Raw genomic sequence first — 24,094 nt, forward strand, 5'->3', positions numbered from 1 at the left:
GAAATAAAGATGTTCTTTGAAACCAACGAGAACAAAGACACAACATACCAGAATCTCTAGGACACATTCAAAGCAGTGTGTAGAGGGAAATTTATAGCACTAAATGCCTACAAGAGAAAGCAGGAAAGATCCAAAATGGACACCCTAACATCACAATTAAAAGAACTAGAAAAGCAAGAGCAAACACATTCAAAAGCTAGCAGAAGGCTAGAAATAACTAAAATCAGAGCAGAACTGAAGGAAATAGAGACACAAAAAACCCTTCAAAAAATTAATGAATCCAGGAGCTGGTTTTTTGAGAAGATCAACAAAATTGATAGACCACTAGCAAGACTAATAAAGAAGAAAAGAGAGAAGAATCAAATAGATGCAAAAAAAATGAAAAAGGGGATATCACCACCGATCCCACAGAAATACAATCTACCATCAGAGAATACTACAAACACCTCTATGCAAATAAACTAGAAAATCTAGAAGAAATGGATAAATTCCTCGACAAATACACCCTCCCAAGACTAAATCAGGAAGAAGTCGAATCTCTGAATAGACCAATAACAGGTTCTGAAATTGTGGCAATAATCAATAGCTTACCAACCAAAAAGAGTCCAGGACCTAATGGATTCACAGCTGAATTCTACCAGAGGTACAAGGAGGAACTGGTACCATTCCTTCTGAAACTATTCCAATCGATAGAAAAAGAGGGAATCCTCCCTAACACATTCTATGAAGCCAGCATCGTCCTCATACCAAAACCAGGCAGAGACACAACCAAAAAAGAGAATTTTAGACCAATATCCTTGATGAGTCATGGAATGCAAAACTTTTAATAATAAAAGCTTTAAAGACTCAGGAAGGACAAGGTGGCTGTTCTGGTTCTTCAGGAGTCCATGCTTAACACTGGACTTATGTCCTCTTGAATACCAGTTGTTTCTCCAATTTAGGTGCATAGCACTGATAACTGATGGGTTATCATAGGTAATTTAACTTAGTCCATGGAGTTCATTCAAATTGCATATCTAAACAATTTCATTATTGGCTGACTTAACATACAAATCTGGCAAAGTATTATCTTGGTATTCAATTAATTTTTGTTCTGCTTGGGTTAGCAGTTTTATAAACCAGTCAGTCTTTCCATTAAAGTTCCAGAAATTCTTACCCAGTCCAAATAATATGATTTTAAAGTCAATAGAAACCTATATTCAAGAGTGATTTTCAGGGTCTTTTCCATCCTTTCATGAACCTCCTTAAAGACACCATATTCTAGGATTTTGAGTGCTGGTGGAGTTTTCAGAAACTGCATCAAATTAAGCAATTAATTGTAAATTTAAAATAGTCATAATTAAAGACACAATTGACAAGGAAATTTGGTTATTTCTGTGGCCTACAATTACTTAATAACCATAATTATAATTGATAGCATATACTCAGATATATTAGAATTTTAGAAATTCCATACAATTTTGGAACACATTCATTAAAATATAACCTGAAGAAGGTTAAACATTATTTGTTATTTGACAATGATTCCCATCTAACTTAACATGTCAAATAATCCTGTTTACCTCTCTTTTGGGTGCTTCAGGTGCTCTCTGTAGCATCCCAAAGTTAGAGGGCAAAAACGACTTAATTTTGAAGTTGAAATTTGATTTTGGGAAGCCTGTCAACTATGTAAAAGGTTGAAAATACTTGACCAAAATAGGAAGACAGGTCACTGTAAAGCAATAGTCACTCATGTAACCAAAGTGACAATTAAAAGATTTTTAAAAAAACCTGTACTCTTTGATAAAAAAGAGTCAGTTTTCCAAGCCATCAAAGACCTAAGATATCATGAGATGAAATTTGTCTCCTTCTTCTTTCCTCTCCCCATTTTCCCCATTTGCAGTTTACTCAAAAGGTGAATAAAAATATTTTAATGTCTTATTAATAATACACAAAATTTTTGTTCAAAAGAGAAAAGCAAATTTTACTTTTATATTAGTGTATTATCAATATTAAAACTAATTTTAATAAAACATCATATATAAATTTGTCAAATCTATCATCTTTTAACCACAAGATTTTCATAAACTTTTCATTTTACATTTTTTCCAACTTTCTATATTTATCTCATTTCATCAAATTTTTTACTCCTTGAATCTGAAACCTTTAAGAAACCAGAGAAAATTTTTAACACACATTTTTATGCCCTTTGCATACAGAATTGTTTCTCTCATATCTAGTAGTTTTTAACTCTTAGTAAACCTTATTTCTAGTGAAAACCCTCAAAAGTAATTTTGAAAGTAATTTTATGTCAGTATTTGTAGATAAAAAAATTTTATAATTTTTTTAGAAAAACAGTTTTCCCAAGTTTTCTGAAGTTTGAAGGAATTTCAATTCCATTTCAAAATTCGATTTTCTAAAGTTTGAAGAAACTTCAATTCTTCAAATTGTTGTTTATTAACAGATCTAAATATATTTAGCTTTTCTGTGCCATATAAAACAACATGTCAAGGTATGTAAACTTAAACTCATGTTTAATAATTAATATTTCAGTATATTAAAGATGACTCAGACAGTTTATGATTATCTATTACCTATTTTAACATAACATGACTCTAGGATTTTAGATTACTGGAAATAATTTTGAAGCTACAAACTACACTGGTAGCTACCCTAATGTCTTCCCCCAGTAATGCTAGGTCCTAAGTAGCCACGTGGCACCCAGGAGGACTGTGAAGGTCAGGACCTGTCTGCATCCATCAGGACAGAAGTCAAAGCTGTGAAGGCTATACCTTGAGGATCCAACCCCTCCCAAAATAGCCAGGAGGCAAAACAGGGAAAGCAGAGGGAAAAGGCTTGATTCTGGCTTGTAGCTGCTGGTCTAGGCACTGAGAACATGTCTCCAGACCTGATTATAGCCATCTATCCAGACCTGATTGTAGCCATCTATCCAGACCTCTGAATCCAGAGACTCTAAACCAAAGACATAAGCTCACAGTCAAATCAAGCAAGTAGCTAATTATATTTAACTGATAATTTTGAAACAATTTCTATTTTACCAACAATTTAAAAACCAGTTTTATTTGCCAAATATCACATACACATAACACATATAGACATACAAACACACAGAAGCAGCTCCTATAGCTCTCATAAAGGATTTTCATTTGTGGGCTTTTAAATACTTTTTGTTCTCCACATTCTGTCTATCAATATTCCAATTACTGGTTTCATTGCCCTAAGTATTTTTAACTAGGCAAGAAACTTGCATTTCTAAAGGGATAACTCATAGGTAGAACAAAAAATTATATTTCATAAGCACAGAGCTAAGATTTTAGGTCTAAATATTGTATCATCATTTGCTCAAACCAAGGGGGAAAACATTGCTCAAATTAAAGTTCACTTAAGATGGACAGAAAAGCACCTTAAACAAACGTATGACTTCTTATGTAAATTTAAAAGAATGGTATGAGTTCCTAATGTACAGGGGCAGACATCCTTAAATATGCAGATTTCCTTTATAGATGTAAATTTCTTTTACAAAAGAGTTTCAATATAGGCAATTAAATTCCAAAAAGGTATATTTTAGTTTAATAGGGTGTTCCTCTTAAAACAGCTACTCTTTTTTAGCTAAAATTACTCAGTTCAGGGTAATGGGTCAAGCCCATCAAGGAATAGGGCTAGCAAAGCATTATATGCCTGGACTCAGCATGGATAGATCAGAAAAAGAAATACGCCTATTTTACCTGACGGCCTACCTTATATACACACCTTATCTAGGATAGCCTTCCTTCCACCTTTGGGATGGGATAGTAACTAGGACAAAAGTTTAGCAAATTTAATTTTTTTCAATTAATCACGTAAGCATTTTATTTGCCTTTCATAAAGTCTTTAAATAAAAGTATTGAAATCTTTTTAGAAGCTTCTGCATATCTACAGACATCCCTAGATGACACTAATTTGGGAGCCCTCATTTTCAAATGCACTTCAGTGCAATGTAGTCATCTGGAACATTCCACTGTAACATATCTTTAGTAAGATTTCACCATTTCTGTAAGAGTTTGCTGCTTCTGGGGCCTAATACTTATGCATGTACAAGCTGGAAAGAACTCAGTTCTATAGAAATTAAAGATCTCATTTTTACCACAAATACTGGCTTTGGCTCTCAGGTTTCCTTGATCAAGTTAGCCAATGATTTTTTTTTCCTACCTAAGTGCTCAAGAAAAATGTAACAAAGAGGTACAACACAAAAATCCCTGCAAATTTCCAAAAGCTGAATTTTACACCTCCTGCAGTATTGCCATTTACTACTGGTTTATTTTTGACACAGTGAGATGTGAGAGGCCTCTAACTGGATCCAAACCAGTTAATTACTAGATCCAATCTGATCCTGGACCCAGTCCAGTTTCTGTCATGATGTGTAAATCCAGTCTGCATCAGAAATTTGCTCAAATAAACTCAGAGAGCTCAAAACACAAATTCATGGAGCTTCGGAACCCGAGAAAACTCAGCATGATCCCCAACTACTCCAAGAGAGCAATGAGCACGATGGGCCCGGCAGGTACCTCACTTGGTCACTCAGCACTCTTGGTGGTTATTAGAAGCTCTGTTTTGGATCCCACTTCTAATGTCATCCGTTAAAAGAAATACTTCCACTGAATTAAATTTTAAAAAGTTTAATCGAGCAAAGAACGATTCATGAATTGGGCAGCCTCCCGAGCCAGAGTAGGCTCAGAGACTCTAGCAGAGCCACGTGGTGGAAGATTTATGAACAGAAAAAGGAAAGTGATGTAAAGAAAATGGAAGTGAAGTACAGAAACAGCTGGATTGCTTTCAGCTCATCATTTGCCTTATTTGAATTGTTTGAACAGCTGGCCATCTTTGAGTGGCCAAGAGTAGACTACAGTCTGTATATAACTCCATTCAGGTTGTAGTTCTCAACGTACAGAGACACCTTTAGGCTGAACTTAAAATATGTAAGGATGCAGCTTTAGGCTAAACTCGATTTAACAAGTTTAACTTAATATTAGATGCTAATAGTTTGAAGGAAGTTTTAATTGAACTCCCATAGTGATGGAAATGTTCATATCTGCCATGTCCAATATAGTATCCACTAGGCAACATGGGAAATGTGTCTGGGTAATGGAGGGGATGAATTTCTAATTCGAGTTAATTTCAATTTATTAAAATTTAAATAGTTCCATGTGGCTAGTGGCTACCTTATGAGATGGAGAAGTTTAGAAATATAAGTCAGAGAACTACATACATCAACATGGATTATGACTTTTTTCAGGACAAAGAATGGAGTTTTATGTTTTTAACAGCAACCTTGTTAAAAAAAAACTATTAATATTCCTATTTTAGAGATGGTGAAAACTAAGGTGGAGTGGCACTATATTATTTGGTCAGGTTCATCCACATTTGGGAAAAGGTTTAGAAACATGGGTCTTTAGGTGAGCAGGTGTCAGAACATTGAAGAGAAAGCAAGGAACAAAGATGTCCATATTCTAATGGCCAGAGCCTGTGAATACACTGCCACGTAAGGAGACTGTGTAGATGTGATTAAGTTAACAATGTTGAGTTGTGGGATTATTCACATGGGCGCAATATAATCACAAGGATCCTTGTAAATAGAAAACAGAGGCAGAAAGAAAGAATGAAAGAGACGGCATCAAAAGAAAGATTCGTCCTTACATCATAAGAAAGATTCAACCTTACATGGCTGGCTTTGAAGATGGGGCTGTGAGGCAAGGAATGTGAGTGGAATGTAGAAGCTCGAAAAGGCTGGAAAAACGGATTCTTTCCCAGCGCCTCCAGAGGAACACAGCACTATCGGCACCTTGATATTTGCCCAATGAAATCGATTTCTGACTTCTGACCTCCAGAACTATAAGATAATAAATTGTTTTAAGCCATTAAGTTTGGTACAAAAGTAAGAGAAAACTAACCTGGCAGCTAGGCTAGAAGTAAGAGAATGAGTTGCAGGTTGTTTTAATTAAAAAAAAAAAAAAAAAAAAAAAGAGGTGCAGTTGGCCTGATGCTAATGGCAGTGAGAATGGAGAGAAAACAATAGATATGAAATACGAGGAAATCAGAATCAGCAGAAATAAAAAGGCAGGGTTTAGAACAACAAAAAAGAGATGGATCACAAGTCCTGAAGCATGAAGCATTTCTCCTAAGAAAAAGCTTCTCAAATATCTCTATATGTGTGACCTCATATAGCACAATATGTTAAGAAAGGAGCTGGGACTCAGAGAAGTCTCTCATCATCAATTCATGGAGGACTTTAAAATCTCAGAGAGCCGCCCACACTTGGCCCAGCTTACCCGCTGTTGGCTTTATTCTGCATGCCCCATATAATACAGCAGCTGCTGTCTGCATCAACATTGCTGTATTATGAAAATTGTGGGGGATGTAATTTTTTTTTTACGTTACTTGGCAACACATTTCTGTCCAGGTGTTTGAGAAACTCAGACCATAATTATGCCAAAGCAAGAGTAGATGAGAAGTTCAGTCAAGGAAACCAGATTGCTTTTTGTCAAGAGAGTCTGTCAAGAGAGATAGCCTGGTGTGGTGGAAAGACGTGCGCTTTGTAGAAAATGCTGAATTTGCATACTGATTCTACCACTTAGTTCTGAGATGTTGTACAATAAACTTTTAAGCTCCCTGAACCTCATTTTTGTCATTTGTTCAGGACAGGTAGAATCACATCCAGCTTGTAGGATTGCTGCATGGAATAAATGAGTTGATGAATATAATGTGTTAGCCCAGAGTGGATACTCAGTAATTGCAATAGACACAGCAAAGGCTCCAAAGGACATGGAAATTGAGTTAGTGTTCATATTTTGCAAGAGTATTGCTTTTCTGTCTTAAAAACTGAAAATAGATTTTATTGATTAAACATGTAACCAGACAGCACATATGCAATGGAATGAAACTTATGTCACAAGAAGGCAGTGTGGACATGATGTCTGAGACCTGGAAGTAATTATTAATGTCAGGATAATATATTATGTAGATGTTAAAAATAACTCAAATGTAGAAGTTCCTTTTCCCTATTTGGAGTATTTTATGATGTTCATTACTGTGTTGCCTTGACTGGGAGCAACTGGAGGAGAAGAATTTTTGTACAGGATAGAAGGGAGAAAGGCAAGAAGGATGAAAGGAAGCAGAAAGCAAGGGAGGGAGCACGGAAGAGAAGGAGGAAGAAGAAAGAAAAGAAAGAAATGAAGGAGGGAAGCAAGGAGGAAAAAAATTTTAGTAGAAAGTAATGAATTTAGAAAGGAAGAAAAATTATAAAAGATGGAGAGAAGAAATGTCTAATTATTCATCCCTCCTCTTTGCCATGCTTGGAATTAACAAATATAAAGTGTTAATTAATTCATCCACTCATTTTTCCATGCAATGTATATTTATTAACAGTTCATCACAAGCTGGGGGTATAGAAATAACTTATTTAGTCCGTAATAATAATAAACTTGGTATTACTATCACTGTTTTATGAAGGTGCAAACTTAGTTATGGTTAGCTGGTCAGTGACAGACTAAGATTCCAATTCTTATCTGTTTGGCTCCAAGTTAAGTGCTTATTCTGTTTCCACACAATGCCATCCTAACTAAGAGTAATAGAAGCAATGCACTATAAATGTGTGTGTGTCTGTGTGTGTGTGTCTGTGTGTGAGAGAGACAGGGAAAAATTTTGAAAGTTTGCCTATTTTTTGAACAATATGAAAAAGCCATACAGATATTTTTTAGGGTACTTGGAATACTGGCTATCATTTCTGTTCTTCTTAGGGAAAGATATCACAAGGAGATTAACTAGTATTAGAGATTTAGCACTGCACATAGTAGGTACTCAAAAAACATGTTTAATTACATATGTAATTATATAACATATTTTGTAAAAGCAAAATATACCTCACAAATCCAAATACTTGCCCACTTTCCTAAATAATATACACCTGCAGAATACTACAATGTATTTCACACATATTCAGGGAGCACACATTCTGTATTAGTAACTATACTGTGTGAAACTAATACAAAAATTAAAAGACCCAGAATCTAATCTGTAGCTCACAAAGGATGGGAGACAGCGTGAGAAAGACGCAATGGCAGACCGATTTGTAGCTGATCTTAATATAACATAGTATTAAGGAAATTAATATGACAGATTTTTTTTTGTATTAAGGGAGAAATAACAGATAAATTCTTTTCGGGGGGGGGCAGTCAAAAATTAGGAAGAGGAGTCAGGAGAAACTTCACAGTAGAAGCAAAATTAGGAATTGGGGTCAGGGAATGACAAAACGTTCATTGTTTTCAGAAGGTAGCCTAACTGAGGAGAAATAGAAAGTGGGCCAGGGAAACTGGTTCTTGATTTTGAATAACATTTCAGGCAGTGCTAAGGAATATGGATTTTTTTTTTCTGCAATGGAGGCAATGAGGGTCCCTTGAATACTTTAAATGATGGTATGACATGAACAATTCCTACACTGCTGGTCGCTTCCAGTTGAAATGTGGTGGACTGAAAACATCTGCTTAGCTTCTACCTTAAAATCCTACTAAAATAATAATAGGGGAATTTTTTTACAAAGATGGAATCAACACACAAGGTCAAAGAGGATGGCAGAGGGGCAACACTGACAATATTTTGAGCATTGGGGAGCAAATGGGCTATAGACTCAATACCTGCCTGTTAGTGGGAGATCTGCACCCATGGACCCCCATCAGTGGGAGAACCAAGAACTGTCTGGTTTATATAACAGTCTTCCTCACAACACAAATTGGCATGGTGCCAGGACAAAAACAGGAGAATTGTTTTAAAGTCCTATCATGAAGGGATTAGAACCCTGAGCTCTTTCCTAGTGCCACATAGTGAAGCCAGTAGATCTCCCCATTCTTACAGAAGGCAGAATTTTTCTTCTTTAGAGATAATACGTACAGACCTCTGTACTGAGGTACACCAGATATAGTTGTGGGTGAGACAGAATCTAAATAAATGAAATTTAAGTGAAACTTGCATAGAGATTTGGTCACTTTAAGACTTCTATACTAGGATTCTAGAAGAGTCAATATTACCTATAACATCCAGTCAGGAAAATAAAAATGTTCTTAAGTATATGGCCAGCCTAACAGAAAAACTTATGCGTCCCAATCAAAGCAAAACAAAATAAAACAAAAACAAGCAAGAAAAGCCCAGTAGCACAAACAGCCTGTTCAACCTACAGCCAAGATTGCAACAGACAAATGCCATCACGCAGAGCTTCCAACAGCTGTTTACTGGCCAACTCCCAAAGCTGAGCAGGCAACCAAAAATCTCTAGACATTTGTGAAAGACTCTGTATAAAGATGACTCATGGTCCCCAAACTCTGCTATTTCCTTCTTCCATAGAAATAGAACTTAAATTTGTAGATGACTGTCTTGGCAGCTAGGGATAACTCTGTGCTAATTGGAATGTGTGTAAAAGTGACTTATAAAACATCTATCGCATTGGCTTCAAAGGAAACTCTGACCCTGGAATTTCTCTCACTTCCTCTTTCTGCAAGATGGTGCACCTGGGGCATAAGACTCAGCTTCCACAGTACAGACAAAGACAAAAACTCTAGGTGACAGTAGAGAAAAACAGTGGAAGGAACCTGGGTCTCTAAGTGACTGCTTGGAACAAAGCTATGCCCCTAACTTAGGTTTCTCACTCCAGGACTATCTCTCTGTATTCTATGTTCCTTAGGCCATAGTAATTTAGAGATTTGAGTTTTAGCAGCTGGTCTTTTACCTTTGATAACATAGCCTCAAATATAAAACAAAGAGAATCAACCCAATAAAAAAAAAAGTCTTGAAAGAAATAGAGACTATGATGATTGGAGAAAAATAAAGCAAAACAAAACAAAATACTGGCTGCAATATCCGTAGAAGATGGGAAATGATATTGAAGAAAAGAATATTTGGAGAATGTTTAAAAGCTATAAGAAATAAACCAAACATATGAAAATTGAAATAATAAATTTCAATTTTTTTTTTAATGAGAGTACTCCACTCACAAAAATAGAACTGGAAGACAAAACTTAAGAAATATCTCAGAAAGTATGGCAAGGAAGCCCAATTATAAAAATTATTGAGGGAATAAAATAAAATGAGAAGACTAGTATAGGAAGTCTAACACTCAAATAAAGGGAGTACTGAAAGGAAAGAAGGGACAACAAAAAAAAAAGAAGAGAAAATCATTAGAGAAATGATAGTTCAAAATTGAAGCATGAGTGTTTTCAGATTAAAGGGGCCCACTTGGTGTCTGGCACAGCACACCAAATCACATTATTGTAATGAAATGCCACATGCTTCCAGGGAGAGAAGAAAGAAGAAGACAAGTGTCCTATGTAAAGAATCAAGAATTACATTCAAATCGAATTTTTCATGGCATTTCTGCAGGCTAAAAGACAACGAAAGGATATATTCATAGGTCTAAGAAAATTGATTTCCTATCTGGATCTATACCATTGCAAGCAATAAATGCAGTGTAAGGGCAGAATTAAAAGCATTGTCAGTATTTACAACCTCACGATTACCTTCCACGTACCTTTTCTTAAGAAGTTAAAAGAGGAATTTGTTCACCAAAACAAGAAAGCAAACTAAGAAAGAAAAATATATGGGGTAAGTCAGGAATAACGAGAGAGATATGGATGGGGAAGGAAATTTTAAAGAGAGTAGCAAAGGAAAGTCTCTTGACAATAGCTATTGAACTAATTCTGGTTGGAAGAAGTCAGAAAACTGTCTTCCAGGAGATCTAAGACAGTCCTTCATATGTCTGAATATACAGAGAGGAGGTTCACATGACTGAGGGAGACGTGAATGGTAAGGACTTAGAAAACTACACGTTATAAAAGAAAACATTTTATAACTTCAGAGAAAATAAAAACACTGCTTAGGAAAGGAAGGGAGTCTTATTAACTGCCTTGTTTTGCCTTGAATAACATTTACGTAGTAATGATGATCTAAACACTATTCATCCAAGCAAATTATAGTATATGTTTACTAAGAATCGGATGAAATGGGAAGGATGTGTTGTGTGTGTGCGTGTGGGGGGGGTTTGGAGGGGACACTGATGAGTAGGGAACGTGTTTAACCTTCATGTGCTTTAGTAGAAGTCGATAGATGATGAATAAAGCTGAAAATCAGGCAGCAGCAATATTAACAATATTATTAAAATATGGCAAAGTAGACACTAAAAAATCAGAAAAGAATTGAAAGTGATTATTTTTAGGAAGCAAGAAATAGAATGAGGTAAGATAAACAACTGTTTCTGCTGTTGTTGATTTATTCTTGAAAAAAAAGTTTGTGAAGATATATAAATGTAATATTTTTAATATAAGTTAAATACACAAACAATCAAATTCTGGCAGAACTCCTGGGAAAATGGAAAGGAAAGGAACTCCTGAGAAGCAGGGTAGCCACGTAGGCTTTGATTCAGTATATGCCGAACGTGAAGATGAGGGCCTGGTGTTGTAAGATGTGTATTTATCACGACACTACTTACTCAAGAAATATCAAGTACCCCGTTCGAATATACAAAAACATTTCTTTCTAAAGTGGAATAAACAGGGGGTTGTTGGAACAACAAGAAAGTACTGATAACTCGAATTTGTACGCCATTTTTTATTCATTCCAAACATTTTACAATAAGGGTTTTCATTTAATTCCTACTGCAGCCTTCTAGTCTGGCAGGGCAGAAACGATTGCAACCTTTTTACCTTTTAGCAAATTGTGGATAAGACAGCTGAAGACATCATCAAGTTGGGAAGTATAGAACAGGCCAGTACTAGTACCACGATTTTTTTTTTTTTTTTTTTTTTTTTTTGACACAGAGTCTCACTCTGTTGCCAAGGCTGGAGTGCAGTGGCGAGATCTTGGCTCTCTGAATCTCTGCCTCCTGTGTTCAAGCAATTCTCCTGCCTCAGCCTCCTGAGTAGCTGGGACTACAGGCATGTGACACCACGCATGGCTAACTTCTGTATTTTTAATAGAGACAGAGTTTCACTATGTTGGCCAGGCTGGTCTTAAACTCCTGACCTTGTGATCCACCAGCTTCGGCCTCTCAAAGTGCTGGGATTACAGGCGTGAGTCACTGCGACCAGCCAGTACCACGATTATTAAATAGTCTCTGTTCACTGAATTTCCTTTAAATATAAAATTGTTATTTTTGAAGCTTATTCTTCCTTTTGCATTCTGGGAAAAATCTATTTCCTACATTTGAGAAGCTCTCAAGTTAATACAATAGAGATTGAGAAATATTATAGATAGGTTTAATATTTTTACTTCACTTTCAGATGATTTCTTTATCTCACTCCATTTAAACGCTTCTCATTAATAGGTAAAATTAATCCTTTGAGTGCAAGGCAAAATTTATTGACTTAATTATTTATTCTTGTTGTGTGCTAGCTTTCTTTTTGTTACACGTTAAGCTGGGATACCTTATGGCCTATTTAATTAAGGAATTAGACTCTATTTATGTAGGAATTTGCAGCAGAGTTCCAGCACTAAGTAGAGATGCAGAGTGTCCCTCTTGTCATTATTTACCTTCTAGGTCACCAAAAGCATGTACCATGTAGGAAGGTCTCTGTTGAAATTGCCCTGGGCAACCCAGCCAGCAACAAATCAAAGGTGAACATGTAAAGCTTTGAAATGCTTCAAGAGAGATTTCAAAACCTGTCATTGGTAGGCTAAGACTCCAGCATACATAGCTATAAATTAATATGAAAACTTGAAATTAAATAGTTGAAAGGGAGTTTCTCATTTAGTTACTGCGTGAGAACTAGGTATGATAAACCGTGACTGTAGAATAGGAGACTGCATAACTTTGAAGTTAAGATTCTGGCTTTTGATGTCAGACTGGCCTGGCTTTGAATCTTGGCCTGCATCCGCTTAGGTGGTGACTTTGGGAACATCACTTAATCTCTCTGAATCTGAGCTTCCTCGCCTATAAGATAGAACTATGGTCATCATTTCATGAACTGTTAAATAATTCAACATGATGATGTATAGAAAGGAGCCAGTAGTATCTGGCAGTCCAGACACTCAATGATAGGTATTACGAATGATAAGCAATTGAAATGAATAAATAAAATAAAATAATATTGAATTATGAACAAACAAACAATAAATTAATTAAATGAATACTTAAAGGTGCTGGAATAATAATGTTAGAAATAGCAACAGCTGCAGTAGCAGAATAGAAATAATATTCGTTAAAAAGAGCATGGTAACGTATTGCCCACCTGGCATATGTTACAAAAAAGCACTCCATGAGCTCTCTAAGCAGTTAAACTCTGCCTCTTCTGGATAATTAGGCAGTGGTTAATAATGTCTTCATACTAACATTGTAGCACTTACCACATGAACATTAACATACTTATGTAATACACCATAGTTATTTATACATGTATGAAATTATTCACGTACCATAACTATGTATACACCATAATTATATGTTCCTCATTCTTCTGGAAGGCAGAGATTGAGTTGTCGCCATGTTTGAATTTCCAGAACTTTGAAAAATTTCTAACATCTAGATGACACAAATATTTATTAATGAATGAATGAATTGATATATGGTAGGCTTTCTTATAATCTGTCTTTCGTTTAACACGTATTAAATGCATGCAGAACTTTGAGAGGATAAGTCAATATTCAACATATTGGATGGAAAATAAATGTATGATGTTGATGTCAGGTGATCCATTTCCATTCTTACAATGGTTTGATAGTGACTTGTTGATCATTTTATATAAAACCAAGAAAATATAAAAATTATCTTAAATATTTCAGAGTGGTGAGATGGGACATTGTTCTACTAGTGGCAGTGTGATATGACTAAAGGATGGTCACCATGCATTAACTTCATTGCTTATTTATTTCTCGGCTGCAAAACCAGGTATTCCCTATGACAGGACCTCAAATTTGCAACTAATATAACTTAACATTGAATTTGGTGATTTGGATTAGAGTTGGTACAATGTCCAACTTTTTAATGGTATTTTTACCTCCTTAAAGCAAGATTTTGGCTATTTGTCTTTATTGCAAATTGATTAACTCATTTATTGTCCGTGTGCCTAGAATACAGCATATTTGAGAATAGCCCGTAAATTATTGGAACATATGCTTGTGTTTTAATTCTTGAATATTGATTTACTTTTTATAGAAGCAGGCACAATTTAAGCTGCACTTTGGAGTAATGTAATAAAGCCAAGAAGATGCTATAGAAAACAATTAAGCTTTTTAGTGATTAAAATGTAGCCAATTTGACAACTCCCTATTATCACTGAAGCAATCTGAATTTTCACTTAGAGCTACAGACAGGACACTGCTAGAATGTAAATGCATCATAGTTTAGTTTTATCTCCACAAGCTAGAGATATAGATTTAATTCAGAGAGTTTATACTAAAGTTAAGAATTTAAGAATTAGAAATCTGATATAAATTAAGTATAGGTATCTAAAGACTATGATGAAAAGTTTTATATATGTATATATAAAATATGCAAATATGTAAATCCCTGAGGCAAGTCTCAATCACTTTAGGAGGTGTATTAATCTGTTTTCACACTGCTATAAAGACATACCTGAGATTGGGTAATTATAAACAACAGAGGTTTAATTGACTCACAGTTCCACATGGCTGGGGAGGCCTCAGGACACTCACAATCATGGCAAAGGGGAAGCAGGCTCATCTTCACGTGGACAGAGCAGGAGCGAGAGAGAGTGAGGGGAAGGTGCTACACACTTTCCAACAACCAGATCTCATGAGAACTCTATCATGAGAACAGCAAAGGGGAAGTCTGCCCCCATGATTCAATCCCTTCCCACCAGGACCCTCCTCCAACACTGAAGATTACAACTTTGACATGAGATTTGGGTGAGGACACAGAATCAAACCCCTTCAGGAGGTTTATTTGCAAAACTTAAGGATGTCATGCCTGGGAGACAGGTCTGTGCCTTTCTCCAAGGATGATTTTGAGGGCTTCAGTACGTAAAGGGGAAAGGGCATCTACTGGAAGAAAAGGAAGAAATATTTTTAAAAACATGTCAGTAGATGAGAGACAAATGGTTACATCCTGTTGAATCATTCATCAGCCTTTCACTGAATACACAATTTTCATGTGAGAGGTAGGGTAGAGGAAATAGTAACTTTTGCCTTCATCTGGCTGAGATAATCTTCACTTTTACATAAGAAGGTGTAAAAACTAGGTCTGAGGAAACAATCAGACATGTATATGGCTCATGTGAGCAGAGTGATGACTGAATTCTGTCCTTTGTCCTGTACCTGTGAAGATAAGCTAACACTTGACATTGCCAGGGTGAAGTTTAACAGCACTGTTTTAGGGTAAAGATCTTGGGTCCCAGTGAGACTCCGTCTCAAAAAAAAAAAAAAAAGATGTTGGGGCCCACAAGGAAATCCTTGTCAGGAAGGTATGTAGCTTTTCGTCTTTGTAGCTAGCTATTTTTTAAGGAGGTGTAAGAGAGAAAATACTAAACAGGGGTAAGAAAAGTGGGGAAAGTGGAGATCAAAAGAGAGAAGCAAGGAGAGGAGAAAGGTAAGATTGGAGAGAAGAAGGGCAAGAGGGAAGAGGAAAAAAAGAAAAGGGAGGGATTAGTGAGGGGACAAGAGGCAGTAAAGAAGAGAGTGAAGAGGAAGGCAGGAAGGGATAAAGAGCTATCTATGTAGGTATCTTATTTAGGAATCAAATGGGAGGCAGGTATGTGTAACCCAGTTCCCAGCTTTTTCCCTTTGGCTTAGTGAGTTTGGGGGTCACATGTGAAGGGCATATAAATCTTGGGACCCCCAAACTCACTTTTGTGTGTATATATATGTGTATGTGTGTGTGTGTATGTGTGTGTGTGTGTGTACGTTTGGGAAGGAGTTATTCCTATATTAATGGATAATAATTAATTACAAATTACAATCTATACCAACAACTTTAAATGTTTGAAGTAACTATAACGAGTATACTTTATTTTGTACTATAAGTAAAAAACTGTACATTTATTATCTTATTTAAAATATAAAAACACCTCAAGAAATGGGTGCATTTTTGAATTTTGTAAATTAGGTAACTGAGGCTCAGCGAGTTTATGTGACTTACTCAGCAAATGACAGAGAGAGTGCTTAAATATCCTGTTGTCATTTGGGCGCCATGGTTCACACCTGTACTCCCAACACTTTGGAGGTCAAGCCTGGAGAATTGCTTGAGCCCAGGAGTTCTACACCAGCCTGGCAACATAGTAAGAATCTGTCTCTACAAAAAATAAAAATAATAAAATTAGCTGGGTATACTGGTGCACACTTGTAGTCCCAGCTACTGGAGAGTCTGAATGAGGAGGCAGCACCGTTTGAGCCTAGGCAGTGGAGACTGCAGTGAGTTATAACAGCATCACTGCACTGCAGCCTGGGTGACAGAGTAAGACCTTGTCTCAAAAAAATGAGTGAATAAATAAATAAATACATATTCTGTTGTTTGATTCTTAAGCTTATTTTAATGTTTTGTTTGTTTGCTTTCTTCTTCGATTCCCTTTTGTCCTGTATAATTGGTGGATAATGAAAGTACTGAGACCCATAGATACTGCTTTATATATCTTTCCTCACTTCTTTATCTCATCTCTTCCCATTCTTAAACAAAATAAAGAAGGAGGAGAAATGGGAGAGGAGGACATGAGAAAGGGCAGGGGAAAGCAGTCATACTTGCAGATGTGACATTATTCAGTTGAAGTTTATCTGCTTCACTTTTGCCTAATTGCCTCTCCCAGTGATGTTATAGCAACAGAGGTTAAAAATGAATGAAGTAGGAGGAGAAAGAGGAGAAAAAGGGAAAGGAAGTGGAGGAGAATTAAGATTTAAATACAAAGTCAAATACTTAATAACTCAGAATTAATGTCTCTTTTGTATTGTTATATAATGGTTGTACATACTTTTGGAGCACATGTGATATTTTGATAACTGTTTACCATGTGGGTGCAATTGAGTGCAATGTACAATTGCAAATCAGGGTAATTGGAATAGCCATCAGTTTTATTTATTTCTTGATTAGTGTTTTGAGATGTCATTTAGATCTCCAAATAGATGCTATATTATGGACACAAACTGAAGATCTCATAGGAATACAGCATTGAAAGAAAGAGAAAGAAAGAAAGAAAGAAAGAAAGAAAGAAAGAAAGAAAGAAAGAAAGAAAGAAAGAAAGAAAGAAGAGACAGGAAGGAAGGAAGAAGGAAGGGAGGGAGGAAGGAAGGAAGGAAGGAGGGAAGGAAGGAAGGGAGGGAGGGAACTCTGATTGAAGTAAAGTTGGAATTTGTGACACAAATTTGTGACACACAAAAGATATGAAGGTTACTTCCAATGATACACTCCGCTTGGCTGTTTTTTATTACAATTTTTAAAATACCATAAGCTTCTTAAATGCGGAAAACATTACCCAGCATCCTTAAAGAGTGTATAGTATGCTCACTGAACCTACCGTGAACCTTGGGGCCCACAAGGAAAACCTTGTCAGGAAGGTATGTAGCTTTTCATCTTTGTAGCTAGCTATTTTTTAAGGAGGTGTAAGAGAGAAAATACTAAACAGGGGTAAGAAAAGGGGGGAAAGTGGAGATCAAAAGGGAGAAGCAAGGAGAGGAGAAAGGTAAGATTGGAGAGAAGAAGGGCAAGAGGGAAGAGGGAAAAAAGAAAAGGGAGGGATTAGTGAGGGGACAAGAGGCAGTAAAGAAGAGAGTGAAGAGGAAGGCAGGAAGGGAGTTGGTGTAGAGTGAATCCTATCTTCTCTGGAAGCCTGCCATCTAGGAAATCCAGGGGCCTGCTGCTTGAGTGATTTGCCTTTCCATCTACTAGACTCAAATTTCAATGCTTACTCTTATTCTGTGAGCAGAAGTTGAGTCTACCCCAACTGCATTTTTGAATAATTTTTCTCTGCACCCACTGAGACAAAACTAGAATGCTGAGCTCCCAAGGTGAAATTATCTGGAAGAATTTCAAGGTGACAATGCTTTCACATTTGAAGGGTAGGCTATCTAGAAATATCATAAAGTTTGAGTGAATTCTAGGGGTTGAATCAGGCATCAATATAGGACCAGGGATCTGAGGCTATCATTTCATTTAAAATCAGATGATTATTTCTAAATGCAAATTGGAACAGGTCTATCCAGAAGCTGATTTGGCAGGAGGAAAATAATGTGATCCTGTCTCAAATATTTAAAACTGTGAGGGATGAGAGATGAATTGGACACGGCATAATAATTTTATTTAGGAAAGGTTGCAGAATGTCGAGGCAAGTCTGATCTTGTTAAATTTTCCCTATGTCACTCACCAGCTGATGATTTTCCTCATTAAAATCATCACTGTGATTATGTATCTGTTTTTCCTGAGATTCAAAATTTTGGTCACTTGAACTCTGTAGAGAAGGATATTTAGAAACTTCAGGTATGTATTTTAAGCAACTTGAGATCTTACTCATTTGGTGACTTGAAGGTTTAATCTTATTCTAGTTCTGAATGCTTACAAATATGTTTACTCATATATTTACAATTACGTTTACAAATATCATGAAAGCATTAAACTCATTTAAGACATGTTGTTATTTAAAACCAGGTCATGATGACTTAAAAAACAAACAAACAAAAAGCCAACCTGAAATGTATGGAATCCGCCTTGTGTCAATTCTGATAGCCCGTTAACACCGTGTTTGCTCACCTGCAGAATATCTGGCAAACACTCAAGGGATGGGGTTGCAGGGGGCAGGAATGAGACAGTTGGTGCCACACAAAGAAAAAAACATTTATTTGGTGATAGCCTTGGAGGTTTATCTCTAGGACATCCTCAGGGCATATTCTTAGAGAGAGAAAAAAAAAAAGCACAACCCAGTACATACATAGTACATACTGTCTATTCTTTGAAGCCTCCAAAAGACATTCACAGTTTGTCATTGTTGGATAGATAGTTTATTCATTCTGACACAGAACACTAGGAATTTTTGGGGGGAGTGGGGGGAAGATGTGAATGTTGATAAAATAATTTAAGTAGAAAAGAAGAGGATCTATTTTCTTTCAGTGGTTTTCATACTTGGTTTTATTATAATATTTTGAGGGTATATTAGGGTTATCTAGAGAAATGGAATAAATATATATTCTTCATGGTGTAAGTTTCAGTCCAAGGGCAAGAGAAGACTGATCAAGCAGGCTGATCACCAGGCAAGCAGAGCGAGGTAATTCAACCTTCCTCTGCCTTTTTGCTCTGTTCGGGCCATTGCTCCTCGATGGGTTGGATGATGCCCAGCTACACTGGGGAAGGTCATCTGCTTTACTCAGTTCTCCAGTCAAATGCTAATCTCCTCTGGAAACACTCTCACAGACACATCTAGAAATAATGTTTAACCAGACACCTGGGCATCTCCTGGTACAGTCAAATTGACAAACTAAATTAATGATCACAGAGATCTTAGAATGAATTCTCTGACTCTTAATTTTTAATTTGATCTTATATTTCTTCCCAGGAAGTATGAGCAACTCATTAGACATGACAGGGCATCATTAGAAAAGAAGAAACCCTTTAATTACATCTACACTACAGATTCGTAGTTCTTAATTTTTTTTTTTAGTGGTAAGTTGCAGGCCAGGCCAGTGTTCTGCATGTGATAACTAAGGTTATAAACATTGCCCATGAAGATTGAGGGTCTAGAAGAAATAGAAAAGTAGTGATCACCCCCATTCTTATCCCATTGAGGAATGCATACGGGCATGCAATTGAATAAGATGCTGCTAAAATTTATTATATTTTTTAGAGTGATTAAATGTTAAACAACAGAATGGTTACTGTTATTAGAAATACATTAATTTAGCCACACCTCACAATTTGTCATAACACAACCCTGTCTTGACACTGCAGCTGGGAATTACTCTTAATTTTTACAAATTCAGGGTCCAACTATATATTCACTGCAGACACAGCCAGTGTGAATAGAAGTTAGGCACCATGGGGTTGGCATACGGTTTCAGAACTACAAGGATTAGGACTTCATGCCTCCCACATGCATAGCCTCTAGTGCCGTACGGGGTATCACTTTGTTCCAGACAGATCTTCAGGGTTATTCTGTACTCCATTAGACAATCCTCAAAGGTGTACCTACTAGCACCAGCTTTCTGAATTTGCAAGTTATTTAAACATTCATAGCCACAGTTTCACATTCTGAAAGTGAGGCACTTGTATCTTCTTGAGAAGGATTCATTAGCCATAAAAGAAATCATCCATGTAAAGTGCTTTGCATAGTCCTCTGCCTGGCTAGCTCTATTAGTGGCCTAGCCATGTTTCAATAAATATTTATACCTAGGCATAATGTAGATGATATGATCAATGAGAAATAATATTAAGGAATTAGACCAGGATTCTGGAAGAGAAATAACTGAAGTGTACTGAGCACCTATTACATGCTAACACTTCTGTTAACTTGCTTGATACATGTCATCAATTTGAGTACGCACTATAACTCTCCCCAAAAGATTTGCATTTTCCTGTATTATGGAGAAGACACAGAGGAGGTGAGGGAGATGAAATAACAGGCTGAGAAAGGTTACCGCAGAAGAGGGATTTGAACCCAGATTTGTCCCATTTCAAAGACTGTGCTGTTGTCACACTGCAAATAAATGAAGCAGTTTCAGCCTGACTATTCTGAGGGAACTTCTGGAAATATGCAGATGGACTCCTGTTGGGAACTGAATGTTTCCTCGCAAAATTCATATATTGAAACCCTAACCCCCAACATGATAGTATTAGGAGGTGGAGCCTTTGGTAGGTAATTAGGTCATGAGGGTGGAGCCCTCATGAATGGGGTTATGTCCTTATGAGAAGAGACATGACAGAGATGATTTTTCTCTAGGCCATGTGTGATGATTAATTTTAATTGTCAATTTCACTGGATTAAGGAATGCCTAGAGAACTTGTAAAGCATTATTTCTGGGTGTGTCTTTGAGAGTGTTTTCAAAGGAGACTGGCCTGTTATTTAGTTGAATGGTGGGGAAAGATTCACTTTCAAAGGTGGGCAGGCACCATCCAATGGGCTGGAGGGTGGAATAGTACAAAAAAGGCAGGGGAAAGGCAATTTCCTCTCTCCCTCCTGGAGCTGTGACACTTTTTTTTTCCCCCTGCCCTGGGACCTCAGAACTCTAGCCTCTGGCCTTTGGGCTCCAGTACTTACATCAGTGGTCCTAGGTTACCAGCGTTTTGGACTTTCACTGAGAATTACACCATCAGCTTCCCTGTTCTGAGGCTTTTGAACTTGGACTGAACCGCACTACTGGCATCCCAGGGTTGCTAGGTTGCAGACAGCCTGTTGTGGGACTTCTCAGCTTCTATATGTGAGCCAATTCCCCTAATAAATCCCCTCTCAAATATCTGTGTATATGGAGAACCCTGACTAATACATCATATGAAGATACAATGAGAAGACAGTTGTCTGGAAACCAGGAAGAAAGCACTTATTAGATACCAGATCTGCTGATGTCTTGATCTTGGACTTCCAGCCTCTACAACTGTGAGAAATAAATGTCTGTTGCTTAAGTCACCCAGTATTATGTATTCTGATACAGCAGGCCTAACTGACTAAGACAGCTGACCTAAGAAAGGGGTTATTATTATTTTTACACTGTAATCACATTAGTGGAAAATAACAAAAAACTCTCTCATGTCACAGAAGAGGATTTAAATTGCATTCTTAGTGGAATATGGATTTTTAAAACTGCCTAATCTTTGAAAAGAAGGTGCTAAAAAATAAGCTTCCAGTGCACACAGAAATTGCATTAAAGCTGCAAATCAGAATGTTGGTCAATACAGGCACCAGGAGGCCCCCAGCACACCAGAACTGACTTAAAATACTTCGCCAAAATCCACAGGCCATGTTAATGGAGGATTCTGAGCACATCACATGGGAGAAGGCAACTTTTAAGTCCTCCCCCATCCCTGAATCTGTAAAGGACCTTGATTAAGTGTGAGCAAAGCAGGGGTATAACTGTTAATGAAATATAACAAAGCAACTCTTTTTATTCTCTTTTAGGGAGTTGTGTTTAGACTGACAAGCTCAAATCCCAACCATGACCCCAGCTCTCCCCTTACTAAAGGCTCAAGAAATGAAAAGATGGCTTTGTTGACACTTCAACTTCTAGCCCCTCCTCGGCAGCTGGTTCAAGAGGGAAATGAGGGATAGTGTGTGCACCTAGTGTAAACACTCTGGTTCCTGTGAATTCCTAGAGCTGAGAGTTAATATATTTCTAACTTCAAAGTACACTTAGTCACCATATTTCAAATGATCCACATTGCAGTTCCCATAAAAACTCCATCTCGTTAGCTCTTTACCTCCTCTCTCATTACCTTCCTGTAGTATATTTTAACTCCATACATGATTTAAGGAACATTTCTGATCAATACCATTTTCTGTGTAGGGAGTTTGTCAAGTGGATTGAGAGTCACATTTATTCACAGAAGTAATTGACGGGGAGTGGAGAGCACCATAGATTTTTCTCTTTCTCATTCCATGTTCTGGGTATTATATAGTATTCAGGTACTGCTCGGTTAGTTTTGATCAAATCACATAAAATCTTCCATGCTAAATTTTAGAATTCAGAAATGTTTTTAATTTTTCATGTGCTTAGAAAAGTTTCTGCAGTTTAACTAGTTTTGTATTTTTGATTTCGTGTTTCTAATTTTTACTGCTTTGTGAATATTAATTAAAATCATTCACTCTTATTACAAACAAAAATTAGAAAAAGGCCAAACACGCTGGGCTAAAGACTAGAAGGCATCCCTTTGTATGTTATGAGAAATTGCTAATTTCCATAAGAAATTTAATTATTTTCTCCAGTCATCCAGAGAGATTAAAACTAGGTGAAGTTCATTCAGACAACCTTGTTATTGTGTTAATAATTAGATTTAAACTAACACAAAACAAGGACACAGTTTTTAACTTACTGATGGTGATATTCAATTTTTCTTTTTGAAAGCTATCATATTCAAGATCCAAGTCTAAACACCTTTGTGACAGGAAAAGTAAAGACGTGGAATACTGCCACTATGTTCTCCTTAGTTCTTAAAAGGCCACTATAATTCAGAAAGCATCCACTTTATATTCAAGTACAATGCTAATGGCTTATAGTTTCAGAGATTAAGAACGGTTAGGAGAAATATTACTCCAGATTCTCCATTCGTGCGTCAAAGGAGACAGGAAAATAAATTTATTCTAAAATAAGCAAACTTGCTTTCATCTTTTCTCCATATGCCTTCATCTTGTAACATTTGCATTAGACTAAAGAACGCTGTGTCACCAAATTGCTTACATGTTAAAACATTAAAATATTCCCTTTGGACTCACAAAAGACTGCAAAGTGCAAAATGCTTATTTATCACTCTTACAATGTAGCATAAAAATTAACATGAAACAACTTGGTGGAGGAGGGGAGACAGGGCTGGGTTTGGGCCTCCCAATTCTCTTTACATCTACTGCCCAATGATGTCATCCAGCTTCATGGCTCTAAACGCCATCTATATGATGACAACTCTCGAATTAATATCTGCAGCCCAGACCTTTCCCTTGAACTCCAGACTCATATTTCCAGCTGCCTACTCGACATCACCACTTGGATAACTAATAGGCATATCAAATTTAAACTGATTTCACCCCTTAAACTTGCTCCTCTCGCAGCTTTTTCCATCTCAGTCAGTGGGAACTCTAGTTCTGCTCAGATCAAAAATCTTCGGAGCTTCTTTTGTTCACTTTCTTCCTTCTCTCACTCCCCACATTCAATTTAGCAGCAAATCCTGATGGCTATATTTGAAGAGTAAATTCAAAACCCATCAACATCTCACCACCTCCACTGCTAACACCTTGGTCCACACCTCCATCATCACCTCTGTGCATTACTGCTAAACCATCTTACCTGTGTGCTGGGATTCCATGCTTGCCCCCAGGGTCTATTCCCAACAAAAGAGCTAATGTGCTTCTCTTAAATCGGGTCAGTCAAAACTTCCTAATGGCTTCCCCATATAATCTAGAGAAAACAAGAAAGTTCTTTTAGCAGTCTGCAAGGCTCCATACAGTTG

General features: G+C 36.8%; 1 long non-coding RNA gene across 6 annotated transcripts in view; it reads right to left on the reverse strand.

The window, feature by feature from the left end:
• The window catches only part of LOC129487574 (uncharacterized), a 162,228-nt gene that overhangs the window by 135,224 nt on the left and 2,910 nt on the right, over nt 1-24,094 (reverse strand). For 5 of the 6 annotated variants that reach the window (XR_010122282.1, XR_010122283.1, XR_010122284.1 and 2 more), the window contains exon 2: nt 23,932-24,042. This is a non-coding gene — a long non-coding RNA (uncharacterized lncRNA). Of the gene's footprint in view, nt 1-23,477; nt 23,820-23,931; nt 24,043-24,094 lie in introns of those variants that run through there. The other variant, XR_008659374.2, reaches the window with a different exon arrangement.

This window comes from Symphalangus syndactylus, chromosome 8 (genome assembly GCF_028878055.3).
Source record: "Symphalangus syndactylus isolate Jambi chromosome 8, NHGRI_mSymSyn1-v2.1_pri, whole genome shotgun sequence".
Classification (NCBI taxonomy): domain Eukaryota; kingdom Metazoa; phylum Chordata; class Mammalia; order Primates; family Hylobatidae; genus Symphalangus; species Symphalangus syndactylus.